This window comes from Thalassophryne amazonica, chromosome 2 (assembly GCF_902500255.1).
Source record: "Thalassophryne amazonica chromosome 2, fThaAma1.1, whole genome shotgun sequence".
NCBI classification, from domain to species: domain Eukaryota; kingdom Metazoa; phylum Chordata; class Actinopteri; order Batrachoidiformes; family Batrachoididae; genus Thalassophryne; species Thalassophryne amazonica.
In genome coordinates, this window is record NC_047104.1 from 15,527,914 (window position 1) to 15,550,405 (window position 22,492).

Genomic DNA, 22,492 nt, shown 5'->3' on the forward strand with positions numbered 1-22,492 from the left:
ACTGTCTTTGAATTTCATGTCTGAGGAATTCAGTGGAGTGGTGAAATAAAAAACAGAACTGCTTGAATTATTGAAGGAGGTTCATGATCTCAAGAGAATTTAGCAGGAGAAAGACAATAAAATCAGAATACTGGAAAACCCTGTGGATGAACTGGAGCAACACATTAGGATGGTGGATGTAATTGTATCAGGACTAAATATTAAACATCAGACATATGCCAGGACTGCAGCTGTGGGCAGTGGCGCCTGTGTTGGAAGAGGACACACCGGGAGAAATTCACTCCCTGGAGCAACAGGTCATTGATTTTTTTTTTTCTTCCAAGGACATCCACGTTATCAGTAATGATATTGCAGACTGCCATTCAATTAAAAAAAAAAGAAGTCAAAACCAGTTATTATTATCATCATCCGCTTTGTGAACAGGACGTTTAAGAACAATTTGTTGTGGAGAACAGCTGAGGCGTATGTACATGAACATTTGACAAAGGAAAATGCAGATATTGCAAAACAAGCCAGAGTCCTTCGCAAACAGAAAAAAATACAAGCAACCTGGACCAGGTGCTGTAAAGTGTGGATTACATCAAATGGAACTCCAAAAGAAGTGAAAGTCATGATGATACGAGAGCTTTTGGACTTCAGTAATTTTAACTGACTGCTCCTTAAGGAGGAAATTATTGTTTCTTTATCACTTATTTGGAGTGATTTTTGTTTTGTTTTCCTTTTGTTATGGGCCAACTTGACAAAATTTATATCTTGTACAGGTTTATATCAAACAGACTTTATTTAGTCGCATTTTTGGTTTGTGGATTACAACTTTTGGTAACACTTTATTTTACAGTACCATTAATACATAGTACCTACCACACTTAGTACCATGTATTAGTCTATGTAATAATCTGTAATTACTTGTACATCCATAATGGAATAATGTGTACTAGTGTTTTGTAGGTACATAATGTAATAAAAGAGTACTGTTACAAATGTGTACTAAGAGATTGTTGGTGCATATAGTAATAACACATTCTTGTTACAAATGTGTATTTACACATTACAGTTACATGATGTAACAAGATGTACTAGTTGCATGTACTTATATTTGTTTATTCAAATGTATTAAAGCTCTTGTTTCCAAGGTAGCCTTGCATTGTTTTGTACTACACACTAACTACATTGGGAAGGTTTCGCCCCTATATGTATATGCACCTGTTGTGGCCCTACCTCTTGGTACATGTCCATAATTTTCAGATTTGGTTGGGTTATTGCATTACCATCACTCAGTTTACCCCCTGTACTACATGTACTGTAGTACTGTGGTTTGATGTTACAATGTGAGTACAGAAGAGATACACTTTATTTTACAGTACTCAATCCATTGTATTTAAAGTTGTTAAAGTAATACAGTCTGTATTGGTTTCAGTTTTACTACTACATGTAGTAAAATGAGTAAAATGTACTTTTGATTTGCCATATGCAAGATCTGTAGCCATTGTTATTTGTGGTGTGATTTTACAATGTATGTACAGAAGAGATACACTTTATTTTACAGTACTCAATCCATTGTATTTAAAGGTATTAACAAAGTACTGCAGTCTGTGGTACATGTAGTAAATTGCATAATAAGGTACTTTGATTTGCCATGATAAAGACTGTCACAGTAATCTGTGGTTTGATGTTACCTTTAGTCATTGTAATCTGTGGTTTGATGTTACAGTGTAAGTACAGAAGAGATATACTTAATTTTACAGTACTCAATCCATTGTATTTAAAGGTATTAACAAAGTACTGCAGTCTGTGGTACATGAAGTAAATTGCGTAATAAGGTACTTTGATTTGCCATGTCACATGACTGTCACAGTAATCTGTTGTTTGATGTTACAATGTAAGTACAGAAATCTAATCAAATCAAATTCAAAATCAAATTTATTAATTTATATAGCGTTAATTCATGATGAAATCGTCTCAAGGCGCTTCACACAACATAATAAAAACAAAAAGCTGAATTAAAAATTAAAAACAATAAAAACCATAAAAGAATACAAGAATAAAAAGACATAACACTAATGATAAAACAAGGAAAACAAATGAGTCTTTAAATGTGATTTAAAAGTCTCCACAGCATCTGACTGCCGTATGTGTGCCGGGAGATCGTTCCACAGAGGCGGGGCATGGTAGGTGAAAGCTCTGTGACTGGCAGACTTTTTATTCACCCTGGGAACACAAAAAAGTCCTGCACCCTGAGAACGCAGGGCCCGAGCTGGTACATAGGAGCTTACCAGGTCAGCCAGATAGGGAGGTGAAAGTCCATGAACAATATTATGAACTAATAACAGTACCTTAAAATCCAATCTTGCAGTGACTGGGAGCCAATGCAGGGATGCCAAAACGGGTGTAATGTGGTCAAATTTTCTGCTTTGTGTCAAAAGTCTGGCAGCAGCATTTTGAACCAGTTGAAGACCCCTAATCCTGGACTGTGGTAAACCAGAAAATAGAGCATTACAATAGTCCAATCTAGAAGAGACAAATGCATGAATCAAAGTCTCAGCATCAGCCATAGACAGGATGGGACGAATCTTCGCTATATTTCGCGAAGATACCATCAAGCAAGATACCATCAAAATCTGTCAATCTGGGTAACACCTCAGTGGGACCATCCACCTCCATAGCAGTATGCGGTGGTTGCTGAAAGGGGAGAGTGAATAACAGGTGGCCATCCATGAATGAGAAAAGCTAAAGTTTCAAACAAAAACTTTGAGTTATACTTGTTTTTACTGATCAAATCAGAATAATACGCCCGCTTTGTAGCCAGGAGTGCATAAAGAAGAGATACACTTTATTTTACAGTACTCAGTCCATTGTATTTAAATGTAATAACAAAATGCAACGGTCTTTAGTACATGTACTGTACTAGATAATAAAGCAGTTTTGATTTGCCCAACTCAAGAGCTGTAGTTATTGTAATTTGTAGTTATTACAATGTAATTACAGAGAGGATACACTTTATTTTACAGTACTGGGTCCATTGTATATAAAAGTAATAAATGACTACAGTACATGTAGTACAGGGGGTAAACTGAGTAATGGTAATGCGATAACCCAACCAAATCTGAAAATTAAGGACATGTACCAAGACGTAGGGCCACAACAGGTGCATGTTCTTTAACATAAGTACACAATGTTATGTGATGTACATACAATGTACATACATACATATGGGGCGAAATCTGCCCAATGTAGTTAGTGTGTAGTACAAAACAATGCAAGGCGACCTTGGTAACAAGAGCTTTAATACATTTGAATAAACAAATGTAAGTACATGCAACTAGTACATCTTGTTACATCATGTAACTGTAATGTGTAAATACACATTTGTAACAAGAATGCATTATTACTAAATGTACCAACAATCTCTTAGTACACATTTGTGACAATACTCTTTTATTACATTATGTACCTACTAGTACACATTATTCCATTATGGATGTACAACTGAGTACAAGTAATTACAGATTATTACATAGACTAATACATTATACTAAGTGTGGTAGGTACTATGTATTAAGGGTACTGTAAGATAAAGTGTTACCCAACTTTTTTCTGATGTCAGTTGATTTTTTTCCAATTCCGAGCTGGAACTCGTGGTGCCATTTAAGGCTATATAAATAAATAATATTAAAAGCGAGTCTAAAATTAACATGGAGCCAATGTAAAGATGCAAGAATAAGTGTGATATGAGCATGTTTTTTGTTCCCTGTTAAAAGGCACGTAGCAGCATTCTGGACTAACTGCAACTGGTTAAGGGCATTTCATTTTATACCTAGACAGAGTGAATTGCAGTAGTCCAGATGTGACAAGATAAAAGCATGCATGACGTGCTCAAAATCTGAGAAGGATAAAATCGATTTAATTTGGACTAACAGGCGAAGATGATAAAAGCTAGATTTAAAAACTGCGTTGACCTCCTTGTCAAGTTTAAAATCACAGTCCATAATGATGCCATGTTTGGTGGCTGTGGGTTTTGTGTGTTGGTTCAGAGGGCCCAAGTCTAAAGGAGCTGTAGAACTGACACTGGGCCCAAACACAATCACCTCAGTTTTGGTTTCATTCAAATTAAGAAAATTGTGTGTCAACCAAACATTGACATCATTAAGGCACTCAAGCAAGGGTGTCAGGGGGCTGCTGCTGTTCTTTTTAGTTGGCACATAAATTTGGGTGTCATCTGCATAAAAGTGAAAAGAAATGTCATGTCTTTTAAGCACCTGACCAAGAAGAAGAAGGTACAGGGTAAAAAGAACAGGCCCAAGAATAGAACCCTGGGGCACTCCACAGTTCAAAGGGGCAGAGGACGAGGTGGAGTCCCCCAACCTGACAGTGAACGAGCGGTCCGTCAGGTATGAGCGGAACCAGTCAAGGGCTGTCCCCCTGACACCCACACAATTTTCAAGTTGAGATAAAAGAGTTGCATGGTCAACCGTGTTGAAAGCAGCAATCAAGTCTAAAATGGCAGAATCACCAGAATCAGTGATAACAAACCTTAAACCGTGCTGCCTCAGTGCTATGAAAGGATTTATATCCGGAATTGAAAGTATCCAAAATGCTGTTTGTATCTAAAAACACTTGTAATTATGCAAGAACATGTTCCAAAATTTTCAACATAAAAGGAAGCTTAGAAATAGGCCTGTAGTTTGAAAAAACAGAACTATAAAGTTGTGCTTGTTTTTTAAAAGAAGCTCAACTATAGCCTGCTTACAGAATACAGGGACCTTTCCTGAGGGAAGGCTGCTATTGATAAGGGCAATAACATCAGGGCCAACAGCTCCCTAGCCCTCTTTACAGAGTCGTAAGGGGACAAAACGGTTTGAGACTGTTAACAATCTTTGTAAGATATAAAAGAGATATGGGTTCAAACCGGTACCAGTGCAATGTTCAAAAGCCAGCAGATGGTATGGGGGTGTGTTAATGCCCATGGCATGGGCAACTTACACATCTGTGATGGCAGGTTTTGGAGCAACATATGGTGTCATCCAAGCAATGTCTTTAACAGAGACGTCCCTGCTTATTTCAGCAAGACAATGTCGAGCCACATTCTGCAGGTGTTACAACAGTGTGGCTTCGTAGTAAAAGAGTGCGGGTACTAGACTGGCCTGCCTGCAGTCCAGACCTGTCGCCCATTGAAAATGTGTGGCGCATTATGAAGCGTAAAATACGACAACGGAGACCCCGGACTGTTGAACAACTGAAGTCGTACATCAAGCAAGAATGGGAAAGAATTCCACCTACAAAGCTTCAACAGTTGGTGTCCTCAGTTCCCAAACGCTTATTGAGTGTTGTTAGAAGGAAAGTGGATGTAACTGTTGTGTGTCGGGGGGTGTGGCTGGAGGTTTTGGTGTTGTTTTCTTTTCTTTGCTCCTCAGGTGGCATGGAAGCTGATTTGTCTGTGGAAAAGAAGGTGCTGGCTGAAGAATCCTCACCCTCGTCAATATCATGTGAGGCACCTGGGACTGGTGCTCATGTGCAGCCCTAAAGACTTTCAGCTGTAGCAGATAATTGGATGGCGTTCTGCTTTTAAGGCAGGTGTGAGCCAAGCAGAACTGCCGGGAACTCGACCCTGTGATGTTCGTTTGTGAGATGCTGAGGACCGCACCTGGGTTTGACACAATAAGCCTGTGAAGCAAGGAAGGGTGAGGACACATGCTGTCAGCACACAGTAAAGGTAATTAACTGTTGGATTAATTGTAGATAATAACTTGAGGTTTTGCTACATAGTATACGTGAAATCGTGATGAGAATGGTGTGGCTTGCTTCTCATTGTTGTGGCGTGCAGGATAAGTGATCCTCCACTTATTGTGAGAAGCTGCTCATGTGCATAAAGATAAAAAGTATAAACCTTGATGTGTTGCTGATAGCATGTGTTCTGTGAAAGAAATTGCTATAATAGCTAACGTGCCTCACATCTTCTGTGCTTCAACAGAGAATCAGTTTGTCGTGTCCACCTGGGGGGTGTCTGTTTGTTGGTAGTGAGTCCAGGAGCATCGGACTTCTCTCCCTGTGAACACTGGAGAGCGTGCCAGCAGTCACTCCTCCTGAAGGACATTGGGTTGGGTTTTTTTTTGTATGATTTATTTAGGCACAGGTGAAAAATAAATAGTTTTTTGTTGATGGAACCGCTTCTTGGTTATTTTTAGTGCTGGGTCCTGTCTGACGCAGGTTCGCTCCTCAATCTGCGTCGACACATAACAGTAACACAGTGGTAAACTTACCACTGTCCCAGCTTTTTTGAAACGTGTTGCAGGCAACCATTTCAAAATGAGCAAATATTTGCACAAAAACAATCATGTTTATCAGTTTGAACATTAAATATCTTGTCTTTGTGGTATATTCAATTGAATACAGGTTGAAGAGGATTTGTAAATCATTATATTCTCTTTTAATTTACATTTTACACAATGTCCCAACTTCATACACTCCAAACACGCCAAATATCTCTCAGATCTCTCAAATCCCAATACTCTAATCGTTGTCTGCTTTTCTCTCTCCTCGCCGAATCACCCACAGTATGCCTTCCCTCAGCAACCACATTACATGGCTTGGGGATCATTGTTATTGGCTTATGTAGTTTATTTTCCACCAGTCATAAAGAGAAATTTGTTTACGTGTGTTGCTACGGGCAGAGGTGGGAGAAGGAAGAAAAGAAACTCTGTTCACGCGTGTCATGCACAAAGGGCACACCCACATTCAGAACCACATAGGGTCTGTGGGCTGTGATTAAACACACATGGGGTTAGTGATTTCTGATTGGTGGAAAATGCACAAGCTAACCAATGATGAAGAAAGAGTCATATTTCTTCCCACCACTGCCAGTGCTGCAGTTGAAAAGGAAATGATACTTTTTGCTGCATGCCTACATAAATGCGCAGCAAAAATGACAATAATATTCATGAAAATGCATGGTGTAAAAAATACCTGTAAGTCAAGTTATACTAGGCCTATTAACAAAATTTAAAAAGTAGTGTAAAGGTTGAAGTCTCTACATTCAACACGCATTCAGAGACTCAGAGTGCAGTGGATTGGGTGTTACATCCACTTAATTAGGTCATGTGACTTTTGACAGTGGCGTGTCATTCGACTCCAGAGGGTTAACCCACAAGTGATCAAGGTATTTTAGTGACTAATGATGGGAGTGGGATTATTTATGACCCCACTGACTTCATATTGGAATATTTCTGTATAAATGATTGTTTTTCAGGCTCTTCATATTTATTTCATTCTCTAATATATTTGTCCATCATCCTTTTCATCCTCACTCTGCGCATGAAGAATCAGTGTCAGTGCTTGTACAGCTGTCAATCTTGCTATTCTAGTTGTGTTTGCCATGCTTCCCTGCAAACCAGAAAAATATAATGCTTAGAGTTGGCAAATTACAATAACATCTGAAGCTGTAATGTTAAAAATCTCATAGAGCAAGTTTGGATTATACTTGCCACATGGATCAGATGATCCTTGCAAAAATGTATTAACAAATGTAGGACAAATAAATTGACAAATTAATGGTAGGCAACTTTTTTTTCTGATTAAAATGAGAAGAATTGTGCACAAAAATATATGCCTGGGGTCATAAATGACTCCACTCGGTCGCTTGAGGGTTAAAACATTTATTTTGTCTATATGTGTACATTTAATTGGAAATATTTGCAAATTAGTCATAAGTTGCATTTGGTTCAATCACCCATTATTTTGGATACTTGTGTTGACAAAATTCCATTCCAAGCTTGTATCTGTGCTTCACCATTTGTAGCTACTTTAAATTTGATGTGGGTTCTCTGAGGGATTTCTGAAGATATATGCAAAGCTGAATCCATTTTTTTTTTTTTTTTCCTGACTGGTGACAACTCAGTGTCCCTCAACGATTATGCACATTTAATTTCAGTGCTTGTGTTGGAAGCTCAGACGTTCGTTAAACATTAACTTCACTTGGCAGCTTTGTGACACGAAACACTTAAAATACAAAGAAAGCCCGAGTGTTGCGAGACGGGGACTGCAACCCAACAACCTCATAATATATTGGAGAAAGACGCAGTTCATGAAATCCATTGTTTAGCATAAAAAATGCATCTGAATAAAAACATAACTGATGTAATAAGTCAAAGGCCACTTTATCTCTCACCTCTTTTATTAGGAAATGTTTTATCATAAGCCTGAATGTAAATAGAACCCAAAGGGCTTTAGAACTTGTCAGACTGTGAGGGGACAAACCTGATTAAAACTAAAAGTGTTGACATATTCTGAAAGGGAGCGACAGCACAGCTTCTTTCCTGTTCCAGTGTCTTTGTCCTGATGCAAACTGTCAGACAGCATTATGAAAATGATCTGTGCATTTATCACATTTTTTTTATTTGTATATTTTTGCTGCAAACTCACAAAATGGTTTGATCAGTTACTTGATCAAACTGTCAGGTAATTGAGATACAGGCAATATATTCCAGTTCATCAGTAAGAGTATCTGCACACACTGATGTGAAAGATGCCATGACAACAGATAAAAATTCTGTGCAAATACGGTGCATCTATAAAGTATTCACAATGCTTCACTTTTTTCCAAATTTTATGTTACAGCCTCAAAAATGGATGAACTTTATTTTTTCTTCCTCAACATTCTACACACAATACCCCATAATGACAATGTGAAAAAAGTTTTTTGAGATTTTTGCAAATTTATTAAAATATAAAAACTAAGAAATTGGATATACATAAGCATCCACAACCTTTGCCATCCTGGTTCCACTGATCATCCTTCAGATTTTTCCACAACTTAATTGGAGTCCACCTGAGCTAAATTCAGTTGATTGTACATAATTTGGAAAGGCACACACCTGTCTACATTAAGTTCCCACAGTTGACAATGCATGGCAGAGCACAAACCAAGTATGAAGTCAAAGGAATTGTTTGTAGATGTCTGAGACAGGCTTTTCTCGAGACACAAATCTGGGGAAGGGTACAGAAACATTTCTACTGCTTTGAAGGTCCCAATGAGCACAGTGGCCTCCATCGTCTGTAAATGGAAGAACTGTGGATCCACCAGGACTCTTCCTGGAACTGGCTGTCCATCTAAACTGAGCAATCAGGATTGAAGGGCCTTAGTAAAGGATGTGACCAAGAACCCAAAGGTCACTCTGTGAAACTAGTCAGGATTGAAGGAAAGATGAATGCAGCAATGTACAGAGACATCCTGAGTGAAAACCTGCTCCAGAGTGTACTTGACCTCAGAGTGGAGCAGTGGTTCATCTTTCAGCAGGACAATGACCCTCACAAAACAGCCAAGATATCAAAAAAGTGGCTTCAGGAAAACTCTGTGAATGTCCTTGAGTCACCCAGCCAGAGCCCAGACCTGAATCCAACTGAACATCTCTGGAGAGATTTGAAAATAGCTGTGCATCAAACCTCATGGACCTTGAGAGGTGCTGCAAAGAGGAATGGGGAAAAACTGCCCAAAGGTAGGTGTGCCAAGCTTGTGGCATCATATTCAAGAAGACCTGAGGCTGTAATTGCTGCCAAAGGTGCATCAACAAAGTATTGGGCAATGGGTGTGAACACTTATGTGATTTGTTAGCTTATGTTACTTATGTGATAATTTGCAAAAATAAAAAAAAATAAAACTTTTTTCATGTTGTCATTATGGGGTGTTGTGAGGAGAAATTTGAGGGAAAATGAATTTACTCCATTTTGGAATAAGGCTGTAACATAAAATGTGGAAAATGTGAAGCGCTGTGAATACTTTCTGGAAGGACCGTACATATCTTTGCTGTGTGTTTTTACAGAATAATTCTGCCATTCACAGCTGCCATTTTAGTTCTCTTTAAGTATAACAGACTGCCTGTTGGGGAAAGTGAGGAACACGGACCCACAACAGGGGGCGCAAATGAACGGACAATGAAGAAGTCAAATAACAAGGTTTTACTGTTGTGAATTCGCACAACAAACACAACAGATCACAATTGTAAAAATAAACCAATTCCACTGGTGTCGTGTGGGCAGGCTCAATGATAGGAGACGTCCGTCCGAGTCGAACCGGAACCACCCGATTTCCTCTGCCACCGAACCCCGGGAATACTGGAGCCGCCAAGTCCCGAACTCCCAGGTGGCCACTGCCTCCGCTCGTCGGATCCGGTACTGCTGGCGAGGAACAGAAACAGTCAGATGTGGGTGCGGCTGCACCCAGCAACACGTAGGGTGGAAACACCACCTCCACCTCTAGTCACAAACAATACTGCAGTGTAGGGTACTTATCCGATATGAATCTAGTTCAGTCTTCAGCTGTCTTAAGCACAAGCAAAAACGTTATTCCTCAGAAATGAGATGACTGGCTGAGTGCGTTACCTTCCTGGTAGAACGATATCTCGGCAATGAGATGGAGATGCCATCCCGCTGATATACCCCTCAGCTGATGGATGTCAGCTGTTTCAGGTGATGGGTGACGGCTGTCACCTGGGCTGCTCCTGTGAGGCGGCAGCGCCCTCTGGTGCCTGGAGCCCACACTCCAGGCGGGGCGCCCTCTGGTGGTGGTGGGCCAGCAGTACCTCCTCTTCAGCGGCCCACACAACACTGCCTGCAGATCAGGAACATACACAACTCAGATCAACCAGGAGTCTTCCTCATTTTGTATAATTGGATAAAAATACAGATATTCTGTGTGTGCAGGATGAGCTTGATGAAGTTATGAGAAACTTGAATTTGCACAACTGCAAAAGCAGGCCATGGTGTGATCGAAGGTCGCCCTCTTTTGATGGACACACTTCCACAGATGTATGGCACTGATAACATCAAGACAGTTGACATGGAGAAGTCATCCCTTTGTAAGGAGGAATGCACCCACAAAAGCTAATAACCATGTGATGAAACTATATTTGATCTCTGCTGTGTTCTGATGCAGGAAAAAGGATGAAATGCTCTCAGAGATGCATTTGCTGCTGCTGAACTGTGTCTGTTATTGAAAATGGAAATACTGCACATTGTCTCAGACTGAACAGTTCATCCTCCTTTGAGAGTGTTTATTGGTGTCGACATCAGTATCTCTGTGACACATGTAAGCCACATGAAGAAAGCATGAATAGTTAAGCTAATGCATGTTTACATGCACATCTATATCCACTAATTCAAACCTTGGAGTGATTTCACATAAAGGAAAATTTTGCACTTGAGGCGCACAATAAATTGACTTCTAATTGAATGTAATGGAGATGCACAAGTTTGGTGTGACTTGTATCTTAGGGCCCCTTCACACAGCATGAATGAGGCTGAAGGAGGTATCGCATGGCATTCGTGAAAAATCTGAGCCGCCTGTAACGCCTTGTACACCTGTCACCACAACCATTTGTGCACACTTTAGGGGCTGAAAGACAGAGGGTGCCCTCTGAGAGCCCATTCGATCCCTCTATCGGCAGGTGTCAGCCGATTTCGAGGTGCCACACACGAACATCCAAAACCACTCACGGAACACTTATGAAATGTGGGGCTATTCGCGCAGCCAGCACAACAACAGTGAGCAAGGCAACCACTTTCGAGCCAGCTGTGAAAGTTGTCTAAGTGCCCCACGAGTGTGGCATTGCCAAGTAACACAAATGCGGCGTGCCAGAGTGTCAACAACATGTGCCCCTCAACATGTGGCATGCATGTGTATCACACGTGTGCACATCTGTTGCACCCCCACAACAAATGTGGTGTGCGTATCTGCTGCATGCCCCCGCAACACATGTGGCATGCAAGGGGGGGGAGCACACTTGTATGAAATGCTGATATGTACAAACCCAATTCCAATGAAGTTAGGATGTTGTGTAAAATGTAAATAAAAACAGAATACAATGATTTGCAAATCCTCTTCAACCTATATTCAATTGAATACACCATAAAGACAAGATATTTAATGTTCAAACTGAGTCTTTATTGTTTTTGTGCAAATATTTGCTCATATTGAAATGGATGTCTGCAACACATTTAAAAAAATGCTGGGACAGTGGTATGTTTACCACTGTGTTACATCACCTTTCCTTCTAACAACACTCAATAAGTATTTCTGTCAATAAGCGAACTGAGGACACTAATTTTTGAAGCTTTGTAGGTGGAATTCTTTCCCATTCTTGCTTGATGTACAGCTTCAGTTGTTCAACAGTCCGGGGTCTCCGGTGGCGTATTTTGCGCTTCATAATGCGCCACACATTTTCAATGGGTGACAGGTCTGGACTACAGGCAGACCAGTCTAGTACCCGCACTCTTTTACTACAAAGCCACACTGTTGTAACACGTGCAGAATGTGGCTTGGCACTGTCTTGCTGAAATAAGCAGGGACGTCTCTGAAAAAGACATTGGTTGGATGGCAGCATGTGTTGTTCCAAAACGTGGATGTACCTAGAATATGGGTTGAAGAGGATTTGCAAATCATTGTATTCTGTTTTTATTTACATTTCACACAATGTCCCAACTTCATTGGAATTGGGGTTGTATGTACAGACGTGATCACATGGGGCACTGCTTCCTTCATGTCATTTCATGACTGTATGTCTCTGACCATGGGTACATGTACAGAGGCACAGAGGGATCATACTTGTATTGTCTGTTTGATAAGAGAGATTACATATTGGAAATTGCAATGTTTTATACGAGGTCTGTTAGAAAAGTATCCGACCTTTTTATTTTTTTCAAAAACCTGATGGATTTGAATCACGTGTGTTTGCATGAGCAAACCTTGAACCTTCGTGCGCATGTGTGAACTTTTTCACGCCTGTCGATTACGTCATTTCCTGGTAAGCAGCCTTTGTGTGGGATGTGTGCAGCGCGCTCGGTGGATTTTCATTTCAAGGAAAAAGAAGGAATGACTGGAGCAGCGCCGCATCAAATTTTGCCAGAAACTGGGCGACAGCCAGGTGGAAACCATTTGGATGATTCAGACGGCTTTCAGTGACTTTTAAGTCGTGTGACTATCCGAGAAATTGTGGAAGAGATGGGCATGTCACAACATGTCCTGTGAGACTTTGACACAAAGGCGCTTTTGCTCCGCCGTCGGCAGCTTCGTGCCGAAGCCATCGGCATGATTTTCACCGCCACTCTTTTCATGGCCAAATCTTCTGTCACAGTGGAATATGCCGAAAAAGTTCTGATGTCCACCTCTTCCGCAATTTCTCGGTCCCACATCACCACAGCATTCACTTTGGAAATGATCTGGTCATTTCAGCATGTTGATGGCCGACCGGAGCGTGGCTCTCCACCGTTGTGCGGCTGTCTTTAAACCGGTTGTACTGCTCCTTAATCTGTGTGATGCCCATAGAATCGTCACCGAAAGCTGTCTGAATCATCCGAATGGTTTCCACCTGGCTGTCGCCCAGTTTCTGGCAAAATTTGATGCAGTGCTGCTCCAGTCGTTCCGTCTTTTTCCTTGGAATGAAAAAACGCTGAGCGCACGACACACACCTCACACAAAGGCTGCTTACCAGGAAATGATGCAATCGACAGGTGTGAAAAAGTTCACGCATGCGCACGAAGGTTCAAGGTTTGCTCAAGCAAGCACACATGATTCAAATCCATCAGGGTTTTTGCAAAAAATAAAAAGGTCCGATACTTTCTAACAGACCTCGTGTGGTGTGTGTTTTTTATTATTTTTCTCGACAGTAGCAGCATGATGTGATACCACATGCTCCAGCTGCTCACACTATGTTTGTGCATGCGTGTGCACAAAACCGTCGCAGCGGGATCGTTCACGCCTGTCGGACTGTGGGTCCCTCCAGTGTCAGCTCAATGTTTTAGGGGTTTTAGGGATTCGCTCATTCATGGCTGTTTCGCTGTGATTCGTACCTATTCCAACTGTGTGTTAATGGGCCCTTAGGTGTTACGCTCACTTGCCTATGTCAAATATATAGAGAATCCTGAATTTATTCCTTACGTATATTCTGTAGCTACCTTTAGTGTTTTGCTCAAAAGATGTGCATTCACCAATTGAGGTGAAAGATATATTTCAAAGTCAAAGTCAAAATCAGCTTTATTGTCAGATATGTTATACATGCTCGACAGCACAGATGAAATTTCAGTCCTCTCAGACCCACGGTGTAGAGTAAGAATAAAAACTACAATAAGCTAAGTAAAAAAAAATCCTTAAATACTTCTGATTTACAAAATAAAAATAACATTATAAAACAGTATAAAGGGCAGCACGGTGGCTTAGTGGTTGGCACTGTTGCCTCACAGCGAGACGGCCGTGGGTTCAGTTCCCGTGGCCTTTCTGTGTGGAGTTTGCATGTTCTCCCCGTGTTTGCGTGGGTTTCCTCCGGGTGCTCCGGTTTCCTCCCACATCCAAAGACATGCGGGTTAGGTGGATTGGAATCTTTAAAATTGTCCGTAGGTGTGTGTGTGGGTGTGTCTGTGTTTGTTTGTCTATTTGTGGCCCTGCGACAGACTGGCGTCCTGTCCTGGGTGTACCCCGCCTTGCGCTCTATGACTGCTGGGATAGGCTCCAGCCCCCCGCAACCCTTAATTGGACTAAGCGATAGAAGATGAATGAATGAATGAATGAAAACAGTATAAACAGTGTAGGCAGTGTACGTATAACAGTGTGATGCTGTAGCGCAAATGGCAGTGTACTAATGTAAACAGTATGACATTAAATACGATCCAGTGGTGCAAGTGGCAGTATGCTGATGTAGACTGTATAACATTATAGCATTAAATACAATAGTGCAATGGCCATATACTAATGTACTAGTACCAGTATAGGCAGTCCTGATGTGGATGCAATAGTGCAATGTGGGAGGATGAAGTGAAGTGTGCAGACCTGGGGTTGGTGAGTGCGTGGGTGGGCAGAGTCAGTGGTGGGGGGTCTTTGAACCTGCTGGTTTTGGCCCAGAGACTCTGCAGTCTCCTCCCCGATGGCAGCAGGCTGAAAAGACTGTGAGTTGGGTGGGTGGGGTCACCTGCGATCCTGGTGGCTTTGCAGGTGAGGCGGGTGTGGTAGTTGTCCAGCAGAGAGGGGAGAGGGATACCAATGATCTTCCCAGCTGCTTTCACAGTCTGCTGCAGGGTCTTGAGGAAGGATACGGTGCAGGCACCATACCACACAGTGATGCTGCTGGTCAGGATGCTCTCAATGGTACTCATGTAGAAGGAGTACATGATGGGGGTCGGGGCTCTTGCTTTCCTCAGTTTCTGCAGAAAGTAGAGTCACTGTTGGGCTTTTTTGGCCAGAGATGTGGTGTTGATGTTCCAGGACAGGTCTTGGGAGATGTGTACACCCAGGAACTTTGTGCTGTTCACCCGCTCCACTTCAGTGCCATTGATGGTTATATTTGTTAAGGGCCCCTTCACACATAGTGCAAATAAAGAACAACTCAGGGAGACTCATGGTGGAATAGCACATATGATCGAACCATAAAACATCGCGCCAGTAGACAGACGTGCATGATGCTGGTGCGACAGTTTGTGCACACGGGAACACACTGCCAGCAGCTGCACGATGTGTAACCACATCGTGCAGCTGCCGTGAAGAAAAAATAAATAAGAAAAAAAAAAAAAAACATGCTGTGACAGTTTTGTGCACACGGGAGCACAGCAGCTTTTCACATCAGCTGCTTGATGTGGTTTCACATCACACAGCTGCTGAAAATTAACAAAAAAAAAAAAAAATTACATACCACCCATGGGACTCAAACCCACACCTTCCAAAAGCTCTGATTGCCAGTCAGAAACTTTACCACTGAGCTATGATCACTGTCCTGTGAAAGCTGTGGGAACCTGCCTGATATGAGGTCCTTCTTCGTATCAGGCATCACACCATATAAAAACACCGCATTTATCAAAAGGGCAATACAAATATGATCTGTCTGCTCCTCTGTAGATGAACCATGGTCACAGACATACAGTCATGAAATGACATGGATGAGAAACAACCCAGTCTCATGGCATGTCGTGATTCAGCAGCACAAAATATACATTAATCTATTGGTTTGTGATATTGTCAAGAAAAGCGCCTCATTTTTGTCACGGCAGCACAAATTCATTCTAATACATTCCGTGGTGGCTGCATGAAATTAAAAGTGAAGTGGGGGGGGGGGGGGGGGGGTCGGGGTGGTTATGGGTAGGGTTGGGGGTAGGAGTAGGGTTAGTAATAAAAAAAAAAAACCATCACGGAAATTTGAATCATTTCGTGATGGGAGCACGAAAAAAAATGTGAGACTGGGCTGTGAGAAACAGTTTGCTCTTCTCATGTCCACATCTGCTGGTGCCGTGTCCAGCTCGCCCGCGTGTGTTCTGCCTGACACGCGTGTCTTGTGGACAGCACGCCACAGCAGACACCGCGTCATGTGGAACAGAGCTCACGTGGGTGATGTGACGGTCATATCGCCAGCTGCGTGTTATGATCTGACGGTCAGCTTCAACCTGGGGGCAGTCTGTCAATGTGCACGCCATGTGAGCGCTTGCTTGCTGCAGCCCGTCCCCACAGCGATATATGGTTTTTTTTATGTCCACATGATGACAGCAAGCAGACACACGTGTGTCACAGTGGGCAGTTGTTAGTCCATGTCCGTCCAAACACAGTGTGTTGGATGTTCGTGTGTGTCAGCTGGAATTTGGCCAACACCTGCCACAAGAGGGATCGATAGGCTCCCACAGGGCACACGCTGTCTTTCAGCCGCTGGTGTGCGCAAATAGCTGTCGCAACAGGTGTATGAGGCATTGGAGTTTTGCCGTTGGAGTTTTACACGCTTCATGCACATTTTATGCACAAATTGACCAAATTCACACTATGTGTGAAGGGGCCCTAAAGTTGTCAAAAATGTGATTGTGTTGAGTGGAAAACATGCAAGTTACATGTATGCAATTGTATCAAATTAAATGACTCAAACAACAGTGTTTCATCTTGTCATATCAAATATAAATTGCAGATGACAGAATGTGCACTAAATTTCTCACTATCAATCAATCAATCAATTTTTTATATAGCGCCAAATCACAACAAACAGTTGCCCCAAGGCGCTTTATATTGTAAGGCAAGGCCATACAATAATTATGTAAAACCCCAACGGTCAAAACGACCCCCTGTGAGCAAGCACTTGGCTACAGTGGGAAGGAAAAACTCCCTTTTAACAGGAAGAAACCTCCAGCAGAACCAGGCTCAGGGAGGGGCAGTCTTCTGCTGGGACTGGTTGGGGCTGAGGGAGAGAACCAGGAAAAAGACATGCTGTGGAGGGGAGCAGAGATCGATCACTAATGATTAAATGCAGAGTGGTGCATACAGAGCAAAAAGAGAAAGAAACAGTGCATCATGGGAACCCCCCAGCAGTCTACGTCTATAGCAGCATAACTAAGGGATGGTTCAGGGTCACCTGATCCAGCCCTAACTATAAGCTTTAGCAAAAAGGAAAGTTTTAAGCCTAATCTTAAAAGTAGAGAGGGTGTCTGTCTCCCTGATCTGAATTGGGAGCTGGTTCCACAGGAGAGGAGCCTGAAAGCTGAAGGCTCTGCCTCCCATTCTACTCTTACAAACCCTAGGAACTACAAGTAAGCCTGCAGTCTGAGAGCGAAGCGCTCTATTGGGGTGATATGGTACTACGAGGTCCCTAAGATAAGATGGGACCTGATTATTCAAAACCTTATAAGTAAGAAGAAGAATTTTAAATTCTATTCTAGAATTAACAGGAAGCCAATGAAGAGAGGCCAATATGGGTGAGATATGCTCTCTCCTTCTAGTCCCCGTCATTACTCTAGCTGCAGCATTTTGAATTAACTGAAGGCTTTTTAGGGAACTTTTAGGACAACCTGATAATAATGAATTACAATAGTCCAGCCTAGAGGAAATAAATGCATGAATTAGTTTTTCAGCATCACTCTGAGACAAGACCTTTCTGATTTTAGAGATATTGCGTAAATGCAAAAAAGCAGTCCTACATATTTGCTTAATATGCGCTTTGAATGACATATCCTGATCAAAAATGACTCCAAGATTTCTCACAGTATTACTAGAGGTCAGGGTAATGCCATCCACAGTAAGGATCTGGTTAGACACCATGTTTCTAAGATTTGTGGGGCCAAGTACAATAACTTCAGTTTTATCTGAGTTTAAAAGCAGGAAATTAGAGGTCATCCATGTCTTTATGTCTGTAAGACAATCCTGCAGTTTAGCTAATTGGTGTGTGTCCTCTGGCTTCATGGATAGATAAAGCTGGGTATCATCTGCGTAACAATGAAAATTTAAGCAATACCGTCTAATAATACTGCCTAAGGGAAGCATGTATAAAGTGAATAAAATTGGTCCTAGCACAGAACCTTGTGGAACTCCATAATTAACTTTAGTCTGTGAAGAAGATTCCCCATTTACATGAACAAATTGTAATCTAATAGACAAATATGATTCAAACCACCGCAGCGCAGTGCCTTTAATACCTATGGCATGCTCTAATCTCTGTAATAAAATTTTATGGTCAACAGTATCAAAAGCAGCACTGAGGTCTAACAGAACAAGCACAGAGATGAGTCCACTGTCCAAGGCCATAAGAAGATCATTTGTAACCTTCACTAATGCTGTTTCTGTACTATGATGAATTCTAAAACCTGACTGAAACTCTTCAAATAGACCATTCCTCTGCAGATGATCAGTTAGCTGTTTTACAACTACCCTTTCAAGAATTTTTGAGAGAAAAGGAAGGTTGGAGATTGACCTATAATTAGCTAAGATAGCTGGGTCAAGTGATGGCTTTTTAAGTAATGGTTTAATTACTGCCACCTTAAAAGCCTGTGGTACATAGCCAACTAACAAAGATAGATTGATCATATTTAAGATCGAAGCATTAAATAATGGTAGGGCTTCCTTGAGCAGCCTGGTAGGAATGGGGTCTAATAAACATGTTGATGGTTTGGATGAAGTAACTAATGAAAATAACTCAGACAGAACAATCGGAGAGAAAGAGTCTAACCAAATACCGGCATCACTGAAAGCAGCCAAAGATAACGATACGTCTTTGGGATGGTTATGAATAATTTTTTCTCTAATAGTTAAAATTTTGTTAGCAAAGAAAGTCATGAAGTCATTACTAGTTAAAGTTAATGGAATACTCAGCTCAAAAGAGCTCTGACTCTTTGTCAGCCTGGCTACAGTGCTGAAAAGAAACCTGGGGTTGTTCTTATTTTCTTCAATTAGTGATGAGTAGAAAGATGTCCTAGCTTTACGGAGGGCTTTTTTATAGAGCAACAGACTCTTTTTCCAGGCTAAGTGAAGATCTTCTAAATTAGTGAGACGCCATTTCCTCTCCAACTTACGGGTTATCTGCTTTAAGCTACGAGTTTGTGAGTTATACCACGGAGTCAGGCACTTCTGATTTAAAGCTCTCTTTTTTAGAGGAGCTACAGCATCCAAAGTTGTCTTCAATGAGGATGTAAAACTATTGACGAGATACTCTATCTCACTTACAGAGTTTAGGTAGCTACTCTGCACTGTGTTGGTATATGGCATTAGAGAACATAAAGAAGGAATCGTATCCTTAAACCTAGTTACAGCGCTTTCTGAAAGACTTCTAGTGTAATGAAACTTATTCCCCACTGCTGGGTAGTCCATCAGAGTAAATGTAAATGTTATTAAGAAATGATCAGACAGAAGGGAGTTTTCAGGGAATACTGTTAAGTCTTCTATTTCCATACCATAAGTCAGAACAAGATCTAAGATATGATTAAAGTGGTGGGTGGACTCATTTACTTTTTGAGCAAAGCCAATAGAGTCTAATAATAGATTAAATGCAGTGTTGAGGCTGTCATTCTCAGCATCTGTGTGGATGTTGTGAACTGGTTCACTCATATCATGGGGAGTGTCCACTGGTCCTAACTGTGATGTTTCGGACGCGGTCGGAGCACCGACCCAACGTTTGAAAGGACCCAGCATAAAATAAGCAGAGCACGGTTCAAAAGGTAACAGAATTTAATAAACATAACAGTGAGTGAAGTGCTAAACAACTAAAAAGTCCGCGGTCTGGTGAGGTGGAAACACGGCGCGCTCTCAACAGCGCAAACGGTCCGGAGCCACAGCAGTTTGGACCCAGGGACCCCGCCGACACCCCCCAGGTGGCCGCGACAAACCAAGTCTGTGAAGAAAGAAAACATGGAGGTGAGTCCAACTCCACACAGAGAGACACAACTCAAAGGTGCATGCAATCAGCAAACACTTCCTGGCTTAAATCTATACATCATCTTCTCACCCTGCAGGCACAGAACAACTCAGTTCAAATCTCCACTGCAGCAGAAGCTGATTAGACAATTAGCATAACGTGACAGCTCAATACAACAAGGTGTGAGGGACACCAAATCCACTGTCATTACTTCATAAAAGTCACCAAAACCAAATTACCTCAGGAAGTGTGCTGAAGAGCGTGAGACCTCACCCAATCCTCCTTCACAGACTGTGGCGTCAAACCTGGAGCGGTCTCTGCGTCCGTGATGGTGAGATTGTTCTCCTGACGTCGATCTCACATGTCTGCTCACAAGGTCGAGTCTCTGGCAATCACACACTGTGCATTCAAGGTTTAAATGCAGCAATCTCTGATCAAGACAGAATACACCACAGCTGTGAGTCCTGATGACCTGCACGTGAAAACAAGCCTCAGGTGTTCAGGGTGAGGTCCTAATGCTCAGCCACTCAGTCCTGAATGCGTACCACCTGGTGGGAGAAACAGAAAACAAAAACCAAGCCAGCCAAACACCCCAAACACCTAACCTCTTTATATTTTTTGATTGTGTATATTACAACACCAAACTGATTTTAAAGTTCACAAATAAATCTAATACTTTCAAATAGCTAACAAACCAGATCCAGTTTTGTTCAATTTACAAAATAACATATGATTCTGTTGACATACACCATTAATCACCTTTAATAGCAGTGTTGTCTATAAAGCTATTGAGCTGAAAATCAACAATGGCAATTCACCATAATTATTAAATGTTGGTTTTTTTAATTGTCACATTTTTGTAACATTACTTAACCTTCTTTAGTGCAACATACAGCCTACCAGATATGTAAAAACAACTTCAACATGCTCTCCTTTAATACTAGGAGTAGGATGAGTGGACTGTAGGACTCGTGGATCTGAGGACTAGTGAGAAGTTCCCCATATGACTGAATCTATTTGCATGGTGCACAGGTATAGCTTTTCTTTGCGGTGTGTGGTCAGGTGTTTCAGGCTGATAAGTCAGTGTGTCATCTGGAATAAACTCAGCTCCTGGGTGTGGGCCAAATGTAATTTCAAGGTGACAGCTATCATATGGATTATCTCCTAGAGTTACATCGTCTGAAAGAACAAATGTACCCTGTGGCAGTAGCTGTGGTAAAATACTAAACGGCTCTTAGAGGCCACTGTGATGGCAGTGTGATTTGTATCACTTGAGTGATCCACAGTAATTGGATACTGCAGGCTGACCTGGGCTCCATCAGAATAAATGGAGACCTGAGACGTAGATCAACTGTCAGAGATTTAAGTAAATCCATAATGGCTCTCTAAACTGGAATCAGCATCGTTTTCAGACTCAGTTGTGGAGGCATGTTCACCTGGTTGTGGTTTTGGTTGAGAGCCAATGTACAAATGCAGCTTGGGTAGTTTGACAGTGTGTATTGTGCCAATTTGTTTCATCATCAGCCAAAAAAAAAAAAAAAATCTTTAAAATCCCATACATCCTACGTATAAAGCACATTACGTGTGAGTCTGTGCTTAGCTATGTGTGTGTTTCTGCAGCAAAGGCAGAGCTTTCTACGTCATGGCTTTCTGGGTGCCTTAATCATCACTTCACTTAACAGAAAAAATCATGTCTTAAATGATCCATTAATCAAATTAATGATACAACAGGTATTTGTAATAAAATTATCATTAAGGAGCCATTCAGTCATGCTAACATTAGCCACTAGTGTTGTGCTGTGTGATGCTAATGAATTCAAAAAGGTGATGTTTTCAAGATATGCAAATGACCAAATCCATCATGAATCACTGTTTTAAGGTGCTCACTTTGGTCACATCATCAGCTACAGTATGAAAATAAACTTTTAAAATTGTATTGCTTGACAGGTGGAGGTTTGGGCTTGGTGTATATCAAAACATAATGCCTCCTTTGACCCTGAGGCCATCAGACTGTACAACTCCTCACTCAGGGAGAGGGAGAGTAACAGGAAGACAGAGGACGGGAAGGACAGTGGTAGCCAGTAAACCAGTAGCAATCAGTATGGCTGGTATTTAGATTTATATTTGCATTTGTTTTTTGGTTTATTTGTTTGTTTGTTTTTACTTTCACTTTTGATGCTCTGTGTGTTTCTTACCCCTGTGTGCTGTTATACAATGATGCTAGAACCTCAGTTTCCCTGAAGGAGTTTTCCCAAGGGATTAATAAAGTTCTATCTAATCTAATCTAATTTTAGACCCCACTGTTGACACCCGGGTACATTGCTAGTTATCACTGAAAAAGTTTTTAAAATGTGATTTACATATGG